Source organism: Ambystoma mexicanum, chromosome 2p, assembly GCF_040938575.1.
Source record: "Ambystoma mexicanum isolate Mex_15411 chromosome 2p, UKY_AmexF1_1, whole genome shotgun sequence".
Classification (NCBI taxonomy): domain Eukaryota; kingdom Metazoa; phylum Chordata; class Amphibia; order Caudata; family Ambystomatidae; genus Ambystoma; species Ambystoma mexicanum.
The window spans coordinates 631,711,127-631,728,859 of NC_090923.1; positions in this window are offsets into that span (position 1 = coordinate 631,711,127).

The window sequence follows — 17,733 nt, forward strand, 5'->3', positions numbered from 1 at the left end:
TCCTTGAGGTGCTGCCACATCCCCACCCTCATCATGACCATCTTCAGGTGCTTGCAGTTCTGCGTCAGGGGGCATGGGCACATTTCTACGTACGCACATGTTGTGGAGCATGACACATGCCATGACCATCTTTGCAACCTTCACATGGCGGTACAGGAGTGCCCCGCCAGACCTGCTGAGGCAGCGGAAACGAGTCTTCAGTAGGCCGAATGCCTGTTCTATGACTACACGGGTACGTGAGTGGGCATGGTTGTAGTCCTCCTCATGCTGGTCCCGTGGGTTCCGGACTGGTGTGAGGAGCCATCTCTTCAGTGGATACCCGGCATCACCTGTATGTGGACAATAAAGGAATTTTGAGGAATGCCATTGCTACGTACGCACCCCCCCCCTTCCTGCCAGGTCATTGCCGCATCACATACCCCACATCATCATGCATGAAATGAGACTCACCGAGTAGCCAGGATCTGTTCCCTGCGTGTCGCTCCATGTAGCGTGGTATTGTAGAGTTCCTCAAGACCATAGAATCATGGGTTGATCCAGGGAATCGGGCACAACAATGTGTAATGATCCTGTTGGAGTCACACACCATTTGTACATTCAGAGAATGAAATTGTTTTCGGTTGCGGTACTGGGCCTCCATGGCATGTGGGACGACCAATTCCACATGGGTGCAGTCGATGGCACCAATGCAACCCGGTATGCCGGCAAGTGCATGGAATCCCACTTTTGTGTTCGTAATTTCCTGCTCCGAGCGTGGTAGAGAGATGTAGTCGTCTGCGTGCTGCAGGAGGGCATCGAGCACTTGCAATAGTGTCCGTGAGAACAGTGGCTGTGATATGCCATGCAACTGTCCGACTGTGTGCTGGTAGGTGCCTGTGGCCAGGAAGTGGAGTACAGACACCACCTTCAGTAGGGGTGGGATGGCGGTTGGGCTATCTATCATGCTGACAAGGTCAGCCTGTGTCATGTCCACAATGGCGGTTATGGTGTCCCGGTCCAAACGGTAGAGGGTGTGGATCTGCTCATCAGTGAGGTTGAACGGATGTGCTCGGAGGCGTGGGATTGCGGGCTGCCTGCGTGGTGGTAGTGGCTGTGCTGGCGGCCCTTGCTGGCCCTGCCTTGCCCTCCTCCTCCTCCTGCGTCTCCTCCGTGCGGCCGGTTGTAGTTGGTGTTCGTCTTCTTCTTGAAGTTGGAGTACTTGCAGTGCTATCAGGTCCCCCAGGGCCAACATAGCTAGTCCTGCCGGTAGCATTTCGGAGTGGGTGTGGTTGTGGGAGGAGGCTGGGTGTGCAATTTATGTGTTTTCAGGCTGTATGGCCTCCACCTGTGGTGATTCATTCCACCTGTGCAAGCTGCTCTCCCCTTTGGGCGAGCACGTCCCGCACACAACGCTGCAATTCGACGAATGGCATCTTGCTATTACAATCATGTATTTGTACCCGATGGCAGTGTAACATTGGTTGATATGTTCATTCTGCTATGGTCCCATTGTTTCACATACTATCTTTGCAGTCGCGAACAGACTTGTGAAGGGTCAGTGGAACGTAGTACTCGAGTAACGGTGGACCCTCATGCAACACTGTACCGAGGTTCACCGACGGGCGGGGCGTCCCATTTGTGAGTGAAGGCAGTTGCCATTTTCACACACAGCCGCACTAGATGGATTAATTTGTGATTTCAAGCGGCCACAGATGCCTTTTCGACGTGATGTTGCAAATGAGGAATTCGAAGGGCGGCGCTTTCGGTTTTCAGCTAGCGGCGAGGAGATGCCCACAGGTCTGACTGCAAATATAACGTTCTATTGTTCAATGTCCTTGGGACAGGGGCCATGGCGAGGATGCAATGATTGATATGAATAGTTTGGGATGCGCAATAGCGAAGTGGGCGATAAGGCCGGACGTTCCCAAATACATGTTACTTCACAACACTGGAATTACGGGCTGGGGCACAGTGGATTTTGCAGGCTGCATAACGCACAGACTCAATGGAAATTTCACATGTTATGTGAGTATGGAAACAGGCGTTTTCATTACGGGATGAGGGAATGATGTATGGATGCATGGACAGATGATTTGATACAGAGTTTGCCATGTACAGGGCTTCTTGGAATCTATCCGCCTCCCCTGCGCTATGTGATGCAGGGCTGCCATAGTGGGACCATCGTCTATCTGGCTTTGTTGAGCCCTCCCTGTCTCGACGCGCCTTCAGACACTTGTGTCTATGCACGTTACCAATCCCATCTGATGGATTCTGTTTTAACAGACGCATGCACAGGAACACTCGTTTGTGATAGTGTTTTCACCTCGATATAGATAGTTATGATTCGCAAGTGGTTTTTGGGTGGTGATGATCCTTTGGAGTGGGCTAGCATGCATATGGCTGTGGATTTGGTGTGATCATTGAAGTGAGTAATTCAAATGTAGTTCTGATGGCCATACTATTCTTTTTCATTTCATTTGGGTGACAGGTATCTCCTCCCCTTTTGCCACTGCCATCTGTATGCCACTCCTGCAGATGGATTTTACTCCCGACACCTGCTGCTTCGTGTTAATCAGTGGAGCAGCATTACGATCTTATGGGACGATCGCCAATGGGCCACATGCCCTTACGCAGTACTAGGGGCTAGGAGCAACATTTCGGCCTTTCAGCTGGACTAGTGCCTCCCTATTGGGACGGCCCTGCGGTTCTAGGCGCTTCCATGTTGCCTTTTCGTACGAGAATGTAGCCCCTGTGTACCATGAAGGAACAGGGCGTCACACAAGAAGTAGCTGGTCATTTATTGCGGATGCAGCCCACAATGGTGAAATGTATTTTGGAGTTCATGGCCTAATGGCTGTATGGGCTTGGTGAATTTGTTGTGCATTAAATTTCTATTCTGATATGAACCATGTAGCGTTCTTCTTTGCAAGTGATGTGGCATATTCCTATTTGGGGAGCGATGTATTGTGAGGAGATCTGCATTGGGTTCCAGCTTCGGAGTATAGTTGCGTGGTACTGTGCTGGGCGCGTTTGCCTACGAAGCCCAGTGAGGTCAGGGATAAGGGCTGCCAATATGACTGTTTTGATGATGTCATGCTCAGGGGCGGGGGATTAGCTTTTGTGTAACAGATGCCGGTCAGCCAGTTGGATTGGTGGAATGATGTGATTATCGGAATATGGCTGGTCACAGGTGCCTGTGTTTGCGTGCGTTTCTTGGTGGGAGACTGAGGTCATGTCCATTTGTATAGCTTCTGTATTCGTGCCATCTGTGCCCTGCAGCTCCCATTGGCCCCTCTTGAGATTCATTTGTTCGTTGGCAGGCATGGATGACTAGTGCATTTCACTGGTTGCATTGTGTGACTTCATTGCACCTACGGGGAGTTGTACAATGTGGCCAGGGAGCGGTGTACAGGCACTCAGTAGGGCCGTTTACGGTTGGTTCGCGATGCCGTACTTCTCACCATGGCGGAATGGTACTTTCCGCCGTGCTTGATGGCGTTAGGTGCATGTCCGCTAGGGTCAGAATTCGCGTACCGTTGCGCCATGGTGGTAATTACGGCTTGGCATGGCGCGCGCGCGCGTACTTGGTGCAGTTAGCGTTGGCGTTCACTACGGTGTCGCTAATGGCATCGTACTTTGCGGTGACGGGTCATGATTGCACCGAGCGCTATTCGATGGCGGTATTGCATTTCCGCCATCGTTTTTCGATTTCCGCCAGGGTCGTAATGAGGCCCAATATGTTATTGTATAGCACTTACGCTTAAGCTCTTTTTCATAGAACAAATATGCATACAATATCACCCAACCTGTGTTGGTACTCAGTTATCGACCTAAGACGGATGAAAGGCTTTTTGAAGAAAAAAAAGACAATTTGAAAAAAATATTTTTTTTTCTATTTTTTTTTCTTCCAAACCGGCCCAGGCATGGCCAGAAACCGGCCCCCAACTCCCAGAGGGGCCAATCCGACCTTGCTCAGCTATCCTGAATCTCTTGACAGTCCAGCGACATGTTCACTTGCAGAGGAGGCCACGCCTTCTCTGTTATGGACCCTTTGTTGTGAAAGTCCCTGCCCCCTGCATGTAGCACCTGCCTTTTCTTTATTGTTTCAATCGTAACTTTTTCCAGGCCGTTTGTTGATAATGTGTCCCTCTTCTACGCACTTCTGCCAGCTCTCAGCTTGCATGTTCACCTCCTCAGCACCTAGGAAGCACCCTGAGTGTTGTGGGGTGCTCAGGGACACCCGAGCAGGACCCAAAGCCCCAGGATCACCTGGGTGCATAGCGGGCGCGCTGTGCTGGATACAAGAGTGATCACCCTTTCTCAGCTGGATCACCCGCTGTGGATGATATACTGGGGGCACCCAGCACACAGTGGCCAGGCTCTGTGGTCACACTCCCGAGCGGAGCCGCTACCCTTCTGCCAGTTACTTTAGCAAGTTCTTCTCTCTCTATATATCGAACGGACAAGCTGTCCCTTTTTTTTGGTATGTTCCTCATACAATTCCAGACCTTTCCACCAATCTGCACCACATTTTGTAGTTATCTCTTAGGACCCTCCGGACGTCACTGGCTACATTACACGTGGACACCCCAAACCGTTCCCCGGATTTCAACCCCTGCACACATGAGATGGAAGCGGCGAAACATTAAGGTGGTTGTGGAAGGAACAGAACTTCAAGGTCACCACGTTTCAAGGCACTAGGACGCACTGCTTCCGAGATATTTGCACTGCAATGGCAAAACAGCAATTTGTTCATAGAACGACCGGACAAAGCTAATTTTGAACCATCTCAATGGCAAGAACAAAACTCAAGGCATCAAAAACCACATTTCAACTCCCTAGGATGCACCGTTTCCAAGATATGTGCAGCACAATGTACTGCAACATACTGCACCACGCCAGGGTGAGGCGACAGGTGGGGAAAGCGCACAGATGATCCCATTATGCTGCAGCACACCAATTCCCGCCTCCCCTCCACATCTGCTCTGTCATTCTCAACAATTGATGAGAGTGTTATCATGTCTGTCTGCACAGCCCATGTGAAGTACAGGCACTTTTTGCTAGTCTCTTTATGACCATTGATTTGACGATTGCTGGTATGAAGTTCAGAGAATGATATCACTTTGACACCCTCAGCTCTCACTGTTCTGCCTTTACATCTTTTAGCCAGTTGGGCTTTGTGGCTAACTCGTTTTTCATTGTTGAGCCAAATGTCAGCCTGTTTGGTGGGACTGCATTTCTCTGGACTGAGACCCACAGTGGCTTATGGATGGGGATGGATTTAGTGGGTTACTCTCCTCAGTCCAATCCAGTCCCCATCAAAAAGGAAAAGTAAGCAGAACAAGAAAGATAGACAAGCCTTGCACTATTCAACTCTGGATGAGGAGCTTTTAGATCTAAAAGACAGCTACTATTTTAAGCTGCACCAAAAAGACTGGTCTGCTATGGTCCGTTTACAAAAATGCCCAAAATGCAAAAATTCCTTAAAGAGTCTATACAAAGTTCAAAATGCACTTCATAAGAACCGCGAGCAGCCTTCCTCCGTACAATTCCACAACTTGGCGATGTGCAGAGCAAGACTAGTACACATGTGTCTCAAAAGAGGTGAGACAGGGGGAACGAGTTGTTCCGTTGCCCCAAATATACTTCATTCAGAAGTATCTTGTTCTTGTGCACTCCTCTGCCATACCCTTACTGCTAGGTTAAATCTTTAGTTTGGCGTATCATCTTGGCATGTCTTCACAGCCCAGTCTCAAGAGGATAAGGTGTATTTAGGGAAACAATAACACTCTACAGGTGGTCGCTTCTGTCATGTTCCCCCACAGGAGCTGTCTACTCCAGTTCTCAAGGTGCATATGTATTGTAATGCAAAGGAGTCTTGTACAGTGAACCTCTGCCATTTTGGCTTCTTTTTTATGTGGGGCTTTGCCAAGAAAAGAGGCTGGTGTTGGTTGTTAGGGGGCTAGACGAAGAGGCAGGAGTGAATCCTAATGTGTTGGCACATGCAGGCTGGAGAAACCCAAGTCCTGAGTGTCGGTATGAGGCTACATGGTTATTGGCTGGGGCACTTGGGTGTGCATTTCATCCAGATGAGAGAGCCTAAGGTCAATCAATTTGGAAGTCATCACTGCAAAACTGTGTTTGTTCTGGCGTATGTAGGGTGTGATAGAGCCAGAGGTGTGAGCAGTGGTGTTGCTCAGTTAGTGTGTCTTGGTATGTTGGCGGCTACCCGCCAGGTGTGAGGTTTCATTAGGTGAGTAGTGTAAGATGGTTAGAAATGGAGGCGTGAAGGGATCCTGGGAGGAAAGGAGAGAGAGTTTGGGTTCATGATAATGAGCCTCTTGGTTACAGTTGATTGTTCAAGTTCAGGAAAATTGATCCGAAGGAGTCCATTCTCCCAAATTCCTTAGTTAAACCATTGTATGAGGCACAGAAATGCAGACCAACTGACCCGATAAAGTTTGATCTCCCAAATTCCTTTGCTGTGCCATTGTGCTCAGGCACATAACATTTTGAGAAAAGTGAGCAGAGAAGGTCGTGTCTGGACATGGTCTCCAGAAATGGAAAGTCTGTTAGTTGGCGTTGGTCGAAGGTGCTCAGGTTTGATAGCGTCTTTACGATGGCCAAGTGCTTTGATTCTACGCCTAGTCGTTTGTGGATAGAGTTCCAGAGTTTAGTGGAGAAATAAAACAGAAAATGGGTCCTGCGATATGCTGATCCCAACTCCCAGCCCATTCACCACACCTCTGCAAAGACACGGCACAGCGGCAAACTCCCGGCTTTCAACTGCGCAAGTGCTCTCAGATATTATTCTCTGCTACAGTCTCAAAGGCGTTGCTCATCAGCCATCTAAGGAAAGCAGGGGGAGGTCAGGTTTGCCGGGCCCATGGGTGCCTGGGCTCTGATCGTAGATGGTGCACGGGGTGTCTCAAGGCACATGAAATGTGTCCAAAGTTTTCGACATCTGATGAGTATGTTTTCCATTTTTTTTATTTTGCAGTTCTTTTTTAAATGATTTGTATATTTCCCATAGACAACACAAATAACCACAACCAAGGCATGTGCGGCATTGGAATAAGGATAAAACAGTGTCAAATAAGTGTTCAAAGATCTCAGGAGTAAATGTCCTAAACCTGTACAGCTCCAATCCGTAACCCACGTCAACATATCAGCTTTCAAGACACAAATAAAAAAGCTCAACTTGAGCCCTGCCTGTCGCACTTACTTCAGATTTGTATGTTTTCTTTGTATTTTTAAAAAAAATGTAATTCTTTTAATTGATAGAAAGATCATCGTACACAGGAATCATAAGAGGAACAGAAAAAGGAAAAAAAAAACGCCTACTCGGGAGGATCAAGGCAATGCATACAAAAACATGAAGTACAATTCAGTTCAGTCCAATTCAGTCCGTTCCGTGAGGCTCATAAACCACATTCCGGAGTTTTCAATCCACCCACACACTTTATAGTTTTCCAACCCCAGCTGTGTATCAACCACATGACTCGCCTCGAGACCTTGAGCGGCAAGGCACAATCCTCTGGGATTTGTATGCACAGTACACCTGAATGACAAATGTGACAGGCATGATTCGCATTGGCTGGTGGGGTGGGTGGTGTGGGGGGGGGGGCAAAGGAGAATGTGTTTATGTTTTCCAATGTAAGTCCAGTCTAAGCAGTCATGTTGTGGCCTTCAGCCTTGTTGAAAGACTCGCACACAGTGCCCAGGGAATGGCAAGCTCTTTTCTGGGTGGACGTTATCTGGACGGCCTTGAAACAGGTGCAGTAGTGTTTCATTAGTCAGATCTGATAAACAATGGAAGCACCACCTGATACCTTTGGTAAGGTGCTGTATGACTAGTTCCGACTATTTCTGTTGTTCCATTGATATTGGGCCAATCTGGACATTAGAAGGCCCCACGAACAGGCCTGCTGTTAGGGACAGAATAGCATAAAAAAAGTTGTGATCTGTTGAAAACCAATTTAAGACCAGTATGGAAACCGGTTGAACAAATTGAATGAAATTGGCGGAGGAATCAACATGGCAAGTGTAGAGAAAGCAAGGAGAAAAAGGGCAAAGTAGTGCTGGAGCTTTGTGGAAAATAGTGCATACTGACAGGCCTAGAGGGAACTAGACCCACACTGAAACTCAAGCCATGCACTTGAAAAGGATAACCACTGTAAGAAGAAACACGTCAAAATTAACATTGAGCTATTGGTTTAAAGATCAACATGCACACTGAATTGAAAGATCTTCGACAAAGGCACACTATTCTTTAGACCGTTGGCCTCACCGCTGCAAATGAGGCTGATTGCAACAACGCGTTGTTGACTCCATCCAAGCCAGAGCCGACAAGAGACTTAACTCTGGGCAAAAGAATAACCCACAATGTCCTGCATGTGTTGCCCCTCTAATTCACCTCCTCATCCTCTGATTATTTAAGAATCTCTACCATCACCACTCATCAGCAAATACGCCACTCACTAGCATTATCATGGACACTGCCTTGCAGCAAACTCACCAGCATCACCATAGACCCCATCAGCAACGTATCATCCACCACTACATAAAAACTGATCCCAGCCAATGTCCTCTCAGCAATCAACCATGCATCAGACACTGCCAACCTCATCACCATACATGACTTGCATGCCATCTTCATTACTGAGGTCTAGATGACATTCACCTACGCCCACATCCTAGATGTCCTTATCACCAATGGCTGCAGAATTTTATAACAGGACTATCCAAACAAGATCAGCAGAGGCCTCACCATCATTTACAATGTTTCTTGGCCATGCTGCCAACTGGATGTTATTGTCTTCTATTGGCTCTTTCGCAAACCTTTCCTGCCACTTCCCGCTCCCCCAACGGCCACAGTCAACTTTCACTTCATCTACAGATCACCCAATCCCAACACCTCCTTCATCGCAGACTTCACAGGCTTTGTCACCACCATGTCTCTAATGAATGCCAACAACATTTCCTCTGTGTCTTCAACCTCCCTGGCAACCTAACGACTAAGTCAACGAAGTAAGGTCTCCACTGCCTACTTGACACTCACAGAGCACACTCACAGAGCACACCAAAGACTCAACTCACAGGGAAGGTAATATCCTCGGCCTCATCGTCACTGCCCTTCTCACCCTCCCTTGGAGCTATCCAGCCCTGCTCAGTTGGTTAGGCCATCTAGCAATCCCCTTTGGCATTAGTCACACCACGCCAGTCAAGCAAACCTATCATAAATTGGCCTTCAGATAATTCAAGAATTTACCAGAGAAGACATTGCCAAACCCAACCTAACATGAGCTGATCTATCTCTGATGAACCAGGACTGTGACACCGTTCTCCAAGAACTCAACATCACCCTCACAACCAACATCAACTGGAATGCCCCAGTGAAACAATGCACCTTCAAGCCTAAACATTCTGTACAATCAAGAACTCAACTTCAACAAACGAGATGTCAGAAAAAAAATAACACAATTGGCGAAAATCCTGCAGTGCATCAGACCTCTCCCTGCTTAAGGAACTCTCTGCTTGACGTAAATTACTGCTCAGCAGTGCAAAGGCCAGCTACTAACAAAACACCAAAGCCAAAGCCAACAATAAAAGAAGAACCCTCTTCAAAGCTCTCATGCACTGAATCAATTCTCTGCCTCACCCATCCGTATCACACTACATTGAAAAATCCACTAACTCTTTCTTCATCAACAGCATCAGTAAGACCTGCCAACAGATAAACACCAATGCCACAATTGACAACCCACACTGCATCACATCTCACAAAACCACAAATACCTGGACACTTTCAAGATACTCACTATAGAAGACCTCACTGCCACTTTAGCATCCCTGAAGGCAACGTAGTATACGGATGAAATCCTCCCTGTGGAGGGTGCTTCAGTCAGAAGGGTCTTGAGTACAGAAGTACCCAAGATCCTTCTGACTGAAGCACTCCTCCCTTACTAGACAATCACCAATAGCTCTCTAATTCAAGGCACCATCCCATCAGCACTCAAGACTGGACATATCATCCTGCTTCTCAAGAGACCAGCACCGGACCCTGACGATCTCAGCAAGTACTGCCCCATCACCCATCTTCCATTTCTAGGTAAGATCGTTGAGACAGCAGTAGCCATGCAACTCCTTCAACACATCAAAGCCAGCAACTTCACTTAGTCCTACCAATCAGGCTTAAGACCCAGATGCAGCACAGAAACGACTATCATGAAGGTGATCAATGTTGCCCATGGAATTCTTGATGATGCCCATCCTTGCCTTCTTGTTTTCTTCGAACCCTCAGCAACATTCAACACACGGGCCCACCAGACACTCAACAGCCATCTACATCACTACATGAGGATCAGCGAGATCGTCCTCAGCTGGTCCAAATCCTACCTTGCTAATGGCCAACAGTTCATTCAAACTGATTGCTCCAGATCACCAACTCTACCCATCACATGTGGTGTCCCACAAGGATACATCGATCGTCTCCCTGTCATCTTCAATCTTTACATGGAACCGCTAGGAACCCTCCTGCTCCATACAACATCCACACCCACCAAAACGCTTATGACACACAGCTCTACCTTAAGGTATCCTCCATCAGAGACATCCAAAGCTTCAAGGCCGATCTCCCATTGATTCAGTCATGGATGTCCAGTGCTCACCTGAAGCTCAACCCCTCCAAGACAGAATTCCTACTGCTGACCAACAACACTATGATATCTAGACCTGGCTCGCTGCTATAAATGCTGAGGGCTTCACACCCCAGTTGGCCATCTATGCGAAGTCCCTTGGGATCAACATTGATAGACACCTCTCCTTTAAACAGCACATAACAAGTGTAGACCGGGGGTCTTCAGGGGCAATCCAAGAAAAATACAAATGTAATCCAAAAGAAGTGTACACTATGCAAGGCAAACACAGCTTTATTAAAGAGTCGACTGGGAGAACAAACAGCTCCGTGGATCTGAACTGTAATACATTCTCAACTCCATCCAAAAGAGCCACAATATCTATGCAAGAAAATCACATATTAGCATAATTTGCCAATCATTTCAATTTTGGGAATGTGCTAATGCATAATTGGTGCGTCATCATGGGACCTCTGTATATTCTTACATACTACATGTCCTGATTTGATCAAAAACATTTCCTGGGACACCACCCTCAAAACCCCTTTATGACGTCATGACCATAAAGTGTCCCTCCTCTCAATTACATAATAATCTGCTGACTTGCAGAAACTCCGGCATGCCATTGGTTGTCATCCGCTAATGTCTCACCAAATCTAGCCAATAGAATTATAAGGGAACAGCAGCAAGAAATGGGGTATTGTTATAGCCTTTGAGACACCATATACCAGTCCCCTGATTGGATCCCCTCTTCCTCGCCCCCCTGCACCTGTTTGCTCCTGTCTCCTCTCTTGCATTGTGCCAGCTGTAGGTAGAAAAAACGGTGGAGGACACCGTTGGTGAGACTGAGTTTCTCCTTAATTCTCTTTTACTACCGTACTCGCTGCGGGGGCCCTTGGTACCCAGGCCAATGTCCTTAAAATTATCATGTGGGACTGCACCTGACATCTGGCTGCAGTTCTCTTCCCATGAGAAACGTTTCCTTCTGCAACCATTAATTAGATACTGTGGGCTTCTTAGTGTCTCACCCTTGGTGAGCTGTCCTAGCGTTTCTGCGAGTGCCACCAAAACCTAAATTTTACTGTGAGCTGTGGCTTTTCGAACAACTAAAATGGCTCCTGTCTAGTCTGTCCTGGGCCTACTTAACTATGGCCATATTGTTATACTGTTATTCATTAATATACCCAAGCCTTAAACTCATTACACTTCTAAGTTACATTTAAACAAAACATAAAAATGTTACTCTTGCTGCACGACAGCCGTGCTTACCTATCCCTAGTTGCCTGGTAGTTAAAAATACATATAACTTCTGTGTTTTTGCGTATGTACTTCCCTTTACCGCACCCTATTCACTAACATGTGGTGTAATTTAGGTGTGTAATACGTCTGTCATTGTCAAAAACTAGTAAAGGGATAACAGGGGTTTCGACCCCCTCTCCCGAACCACAGAAGCCGAATAGATCGACCCTCCCACTGTGGTTGGCACGGGCGCCTAAATAAAATAACACAGGGAACCACGTGGCAGCCAATGGGGGGAAGACGGAGTTAGGGAAAGGGCGTGGAATGACAAAGGGAAGGTAGGGAAGACATAACATGCTTATACATAATCTTCATTACCATGAATACCTAAATACTCCTAAACCTGTACTCTTAAACCTGTAGACCTAACCTGACCTCCAAAACCTAAGCAGAACTCTACCCGTAAATCCTACTGAAGGAAGTATTCCCAATGAACATAGCATGAACATAAAGGTACACTGAAACATGTGTTAGAAACTCAGAAACGTACATAGCACTGAACAACATATTTTGGGGAGTTCCCTTGTAAAGCATGGCTTTCAATTCAAGCAGGATGGCACAAACAAAGGGACTGACCCTTGCATGAAACACAAGACTCATGGCCCGCTGGGCACACAGAAGCGACAAACTAACATGGCAACTTATTACATGTAGGGATGTCCCTTTTCTGATGTTTGTGGCAACCTTATGACATGACATGTAATTGCAGGGAAAGAATTAGTAATAGTGTTCTTGGTCACATATACTGTGTCCTCATAATTCTCCTAACGAAATAAATGCGGTTTGGAACACCGGACAAAAGAGTTTCCTTAGGCAGAGTTTGTTAACTAGTACCCATACGCATAATGTAGCATGCGCATACCGTGTCTTTAGCAAATAAAGAACAGTGTAGAATGCGAAACAAATGCCTTCAATACATCAAGGAGTAAATGCACTTATCTGATGGCCCGGGTGCCTCACAAGGACACCTGGACCTTGAAGAGTGCTGCCAGTAATGGGGAATGAACTCCCCTCATAAATCACCACCGTGGCCCAGGCTCTCCTACAGCATGTGCCCAAGCCACTCCTGCTCACTGCCACGGCCCAGGATACCTTCAAACAGACCTTTGGCGTTCCATAGCTCCAGCTCCCGACTCATACAACAAACGTCCCTGTTGCCGCCCGTGCTGATAGTCTGAAATGATCTGCACCGGAGCACTGGCAGTTAACAGCTTACGAAAGCCCATGATTACCCAGCTGATGCGCGCAAGAAACAGAGAACTACACATCGTCCCACAGTATGCTGTGAAGTGTAGTTTTATCCAATTCAGCCCCGTTTCGGGTATATTGCATGCCGTCCCTTGCCCCAAACCCTTTTTCTGACAGTCGTGCGTCGTGACGTCACCCTTCATATTACTTTTGGCATTACTGCGTTACTTCTTTAGTTTGTATGTTTGCCCCCCTTGTGAGCATTGGTTCTGCATATTCATTTCCCCCTTCGATCAATATATTGATCAACATTTCTTTGTCCTTCCCACCCAACTTCTCTTGTGGTATTCAAATTCTAGACAACCCAAGCAAGCTCCCTCTCACAGCAAAAATACTCCTGAAGTGCATCCTATAAGGCAGCACCCTCCATCTCCATAACAATCAACCCAGCGGGCGGTATAATTTTCTAAATCAGAAGGTGGCATAGAAAGTGTCTCTTAAGGCCACAAAGCTCCTCCCCCGGAACTATATCACTTTCGGGAATGGTTTGCGTTTGGATCAGTCTGGTCGGGGGTATCGCTCACTGTACTTTGACCGTCCCTATTGTCATCATATATTTACCCCAATTCCCACTTCCTCTGCACCACCTAAATCTCAACTGAAATGCACAAAATACACTAAGAGCCAATACGAGAATCGGAACCGCTATCTTCATAAGCACTGATAATCACATGGGTACCCAAGCAAACAGTCTCTCCGACCATTCGTGTTTGGTCATTCTGCTCATTTCGTGAATCATAGTCTTGTAAAGGGCGTGCAAGGCATCTATTGCTTCTGACATTGTGCTGTTTGCAGCATCATTTGCGGGTAAAAGAAATGTGCAACAACTGCTCCCTATATTAGCGCAGACACCCCTCCCCATGTCACACTTCGCCTCGAATCTCACCTGTTTATCCTTTGAAGTCTTGCTTGGAGGTTTTTCCTTCTTTCTGATGACTCGGGATTTACATAAACACGGGTGAATGTCCTCTGTCGCCAGTGTGCAGGTAGGTGTCTGTCTCATAGAGCTGCAGGCGTTCAGAACTCCCGGGAGGATCAGGTAAGGAAAGGCTGAGTCCCAGAAGGGTAAGGAAACCAGGAAGAATCTGGAACTCGTACCGTACAACAGGTAAAGTACGAGTGCACAATGGTTCCGGGCAAGGACCCCAAGGGGAGAAGGAAGAATGGTTCACAAGCGGTAAGCGCGGATGGAACCAATATTTACCAGGAAGGATTAATAACCGGTAACAAGGGTGATAGCATGGAGAAGAGGAAAGTTAGACATACACTTGCCGGAACTTCGGAAAGGTAGAGTTGAGATGCGCAGAGCCGCAGGGGCGCATCTCTTTTCTAGAAATGGCAAGTCAGTTGAAACACTAGACCGGTAACCTTGCAATGGCGTCGGCCATTTTGGAAATATGCCCGAAATTGTGTTGCGGTGTCTGATGGACAACGTAGACCATAAAGGGCGAGAATGGCGCATCATGATACCCCATGGCAGTTAATACATCCAGTATGTAACGGTTCTCGAGAGCGACCAACCTTTATGCCCTTGATTCCTCCATTAATGCATTCAGCCCTTTCTCTGTCCCATTTGCCAGTTGTAACAGCTCATACCTCGTAATCTGCAGCCATTTGGTATTAGCTGCATTCTAAACACTAGGGGCTAGAAAAGACTTAAAGAATATGGCTGTCTTACTAAATAGCCTAAATTCCATCAGGATAGCACCCAGTCGGTCCGCACTCTATTGGGACCAGTAATTATTGTTCCTCTTCCTCCTCCGCAAGTTCATCAACAATCTGATGTGTGGATGCCTCTCTTCTTCAATATTTGCAGTGAAGCATGGATTCTTCTCTTCTTCAATATTTGCAGTGTCCATGGACCTCAGATTTGCAGTGTTCATAGATCTCTTAACACAGGTAAAGGCTCCTTTTCTGTAGGGCCGAATGATCATTCAATGGCAAAATGTCGGAATGGGGCACTACAAGGGCTGGGGAGTGTAGGTTGACCAGGGTGCACCAACCACTCCAGTTCAGTGGTAATTGGGCATATGCTTGGGACCCACAGGTCCAGAAATAGTCCATAAGGGCGTTGGTTCTACCCGTATATTCAGAAGTTCAAGTGTCCTCTGGCAGGAAAGATTGGTCCCCAATTTGTTTGAACCCATTGTTCCTGTAAATCAGAAAAATAAAGAATATTGTGTGAGTGCCTTTCTGTGTAATGGCTGCTGTCTATCATCTATCCAGGTGAGTGCCTGGATGTGATCATTCCAAATAGTCTGACATTTATAATTCATCATCACTGTTATCATTCTTCAGCAAATCCCAGAAATCCCTCTGCAGTACACCCTACTAGCCCTTTCATCCACTGCTCGTTGTGGAACACTGAGCCCTACTGCCTTCATATGGTTATGCCAAACGTTATCAGAATCAGTTGAACGCTATTTCCCTATGCTGTCTACACACGGGCCTAGATTAAATGCGTCCATCTTTGTTCGTAATATTGATGTATTCTCATTTCATGTTACTCTACTGTTAATCTCAGAGGGGGTAAAGGACCGACCTTTCATTTTAAACCAAGGAAACGAAAGAACACAAAACAGAAAAACCACTATACATCCTAACCAACATAAACTGTTAAATCTATTCCATGCTAATAATAGTCGTCCATTCTTTGTTGCTGCAGAAGAAATGTGAGCTCTCTGAAATAGGCAACAAGAAGATGAAAAAGCCATGGAAATTTGGGCATTACTCCCCTTCTTCTCCCGGTAGGGGGCTGTTGCTCTTGGCTTTGTGGACGTCAGACAAACGGATACAATGCACGCCTGCCCTCGACCTTCACGGCTGATGGGGTCCAGTAGGAGACGGTGTAGGGAGCGTCAAGTCTGGGGTCTGACCCTTTCCTTGTGAAGTTCTTAATAAAAACTCAGTCAGCTGGATAAAGGGAAGGCTGTAGTAATAAGTCCTCTTCCTCTGTGTGGGGATGGAACTTCTCCTGTGGAGGTTGCCAGCCTATGTTGATGAGACTTTAGCTGTCGTGAAATATATCTCAGGGAGTTAGTAAGCTCTTCATGGTAACCTTCAAACTCATCCCCCAGAACCTGTGCAGTGCTGTGCGCATCAGCAGTAGTACGCGCAGGAGTGAAAGGTGCATGCATTCTCCTGTCTGTAGCTGTATCATGCGTGGTGAGGTGGTGGTCAGAGCCAGGCAATGCATAATGCAAATAAAGTAAGAGGCAAACAATGAAGCCAGCTTTTGTTAAGTGTATCACAAAGTTTTGCGACACACTCATTGAGCAGGTCATTTAAGGGCTCTACAACACCATTGGCTTGAGGATTGTACGCATAACACAACTTGTGCTTGATGCCAAATAAAGATGTTATTTCCCCAAACTGGTCATTGGCGAAGTTTGGTCCATTATTGGATCTTAGTTCTTCATGCACTCCCCACCTTGGAAACATGTTATGCACTAAAAGGTTGGCTGCAGATTTGGCTTTGTTGTGAGCTGAAAATGGACATGCAACTAGAATGACATAATGATAAGAATTCCACCTGAGTCATTTCTATATAGTGAAAAGGAGATTGAGCCCTATTCACCAGAGCCCTTGATTACTGAATTGTTCAATATGTAGATATTGATGCAATAAAATGATTCAAACCAATTTGTGGGTGCTGTATTTATTGTGAGAAGTCAGCCGACACGTGTTTCGATCCTCAGGGGTCTTTATCAAGGCTCTAATTCATATAGTGACACAGTGTGTATGTGCATAGATTCAACACCAAGTTAAGTGACTCCCAGATTGTTGTGAACAGATGAGGTACATCAAGTGTGGTGATAGGTGAGCATAATATATAATTGACGTGAGTATATTTATTCATAGTACATCGGTTTGGATACATATCAGTGATGTACAATCATAGATTATTCATACAACAGAACATATTGATTTAGAAGAATGGACTGGTGTCCAATCTAACACCCAAGGTGCTGTGCTAGTCAATTATTTTCTAGTCAGCATGAGCTGGGAGAATGAGAAATGGCAATCATGATTGGTTGGCCCTTACTGACCCAGGTAGAAAGTAGTTGCTGAGCCTAATTGTACCATTATATAAGTGAGGGTGTGCCCCAGACTTTTGTCCAGGCAGAATGGGTGGTGTACCTTTCTTAGTAGGGTCCTGGTAGGGTGCTGGATGGTGCCAGGAGTGAGGCACAAATGGCCCTGCCCCTGTGCGTGATGCTTAGTCTTGCTTCTAGTAATACTAAACTTGTTTGGGCGAAGTTACCCGTGTGGCACAAGATGCATCTGTGCTTCAAAGATTGCATGCATTTATTTGATGGTTACCGGGTATGCGTGTTTTTATATACTTAAATGGGGCCAAGGGGCTTCCAATGGCTGAAAATGGATTGAAAGGTGTTCAGCGTTGTATGTTGTGCCATGTTATCTGGCGCCCGTATTAGAGGAGCTGTTGCTAGTGCATTCTTTGAAGACATAAATTGCCTGCCGTGATTGTCGCAGTCTATCTTCTACGCGAGTGTGGAAGTTTGATAAAGGCATGCCGATATGCGTGGTCCCCAGTGAATTACTGGGA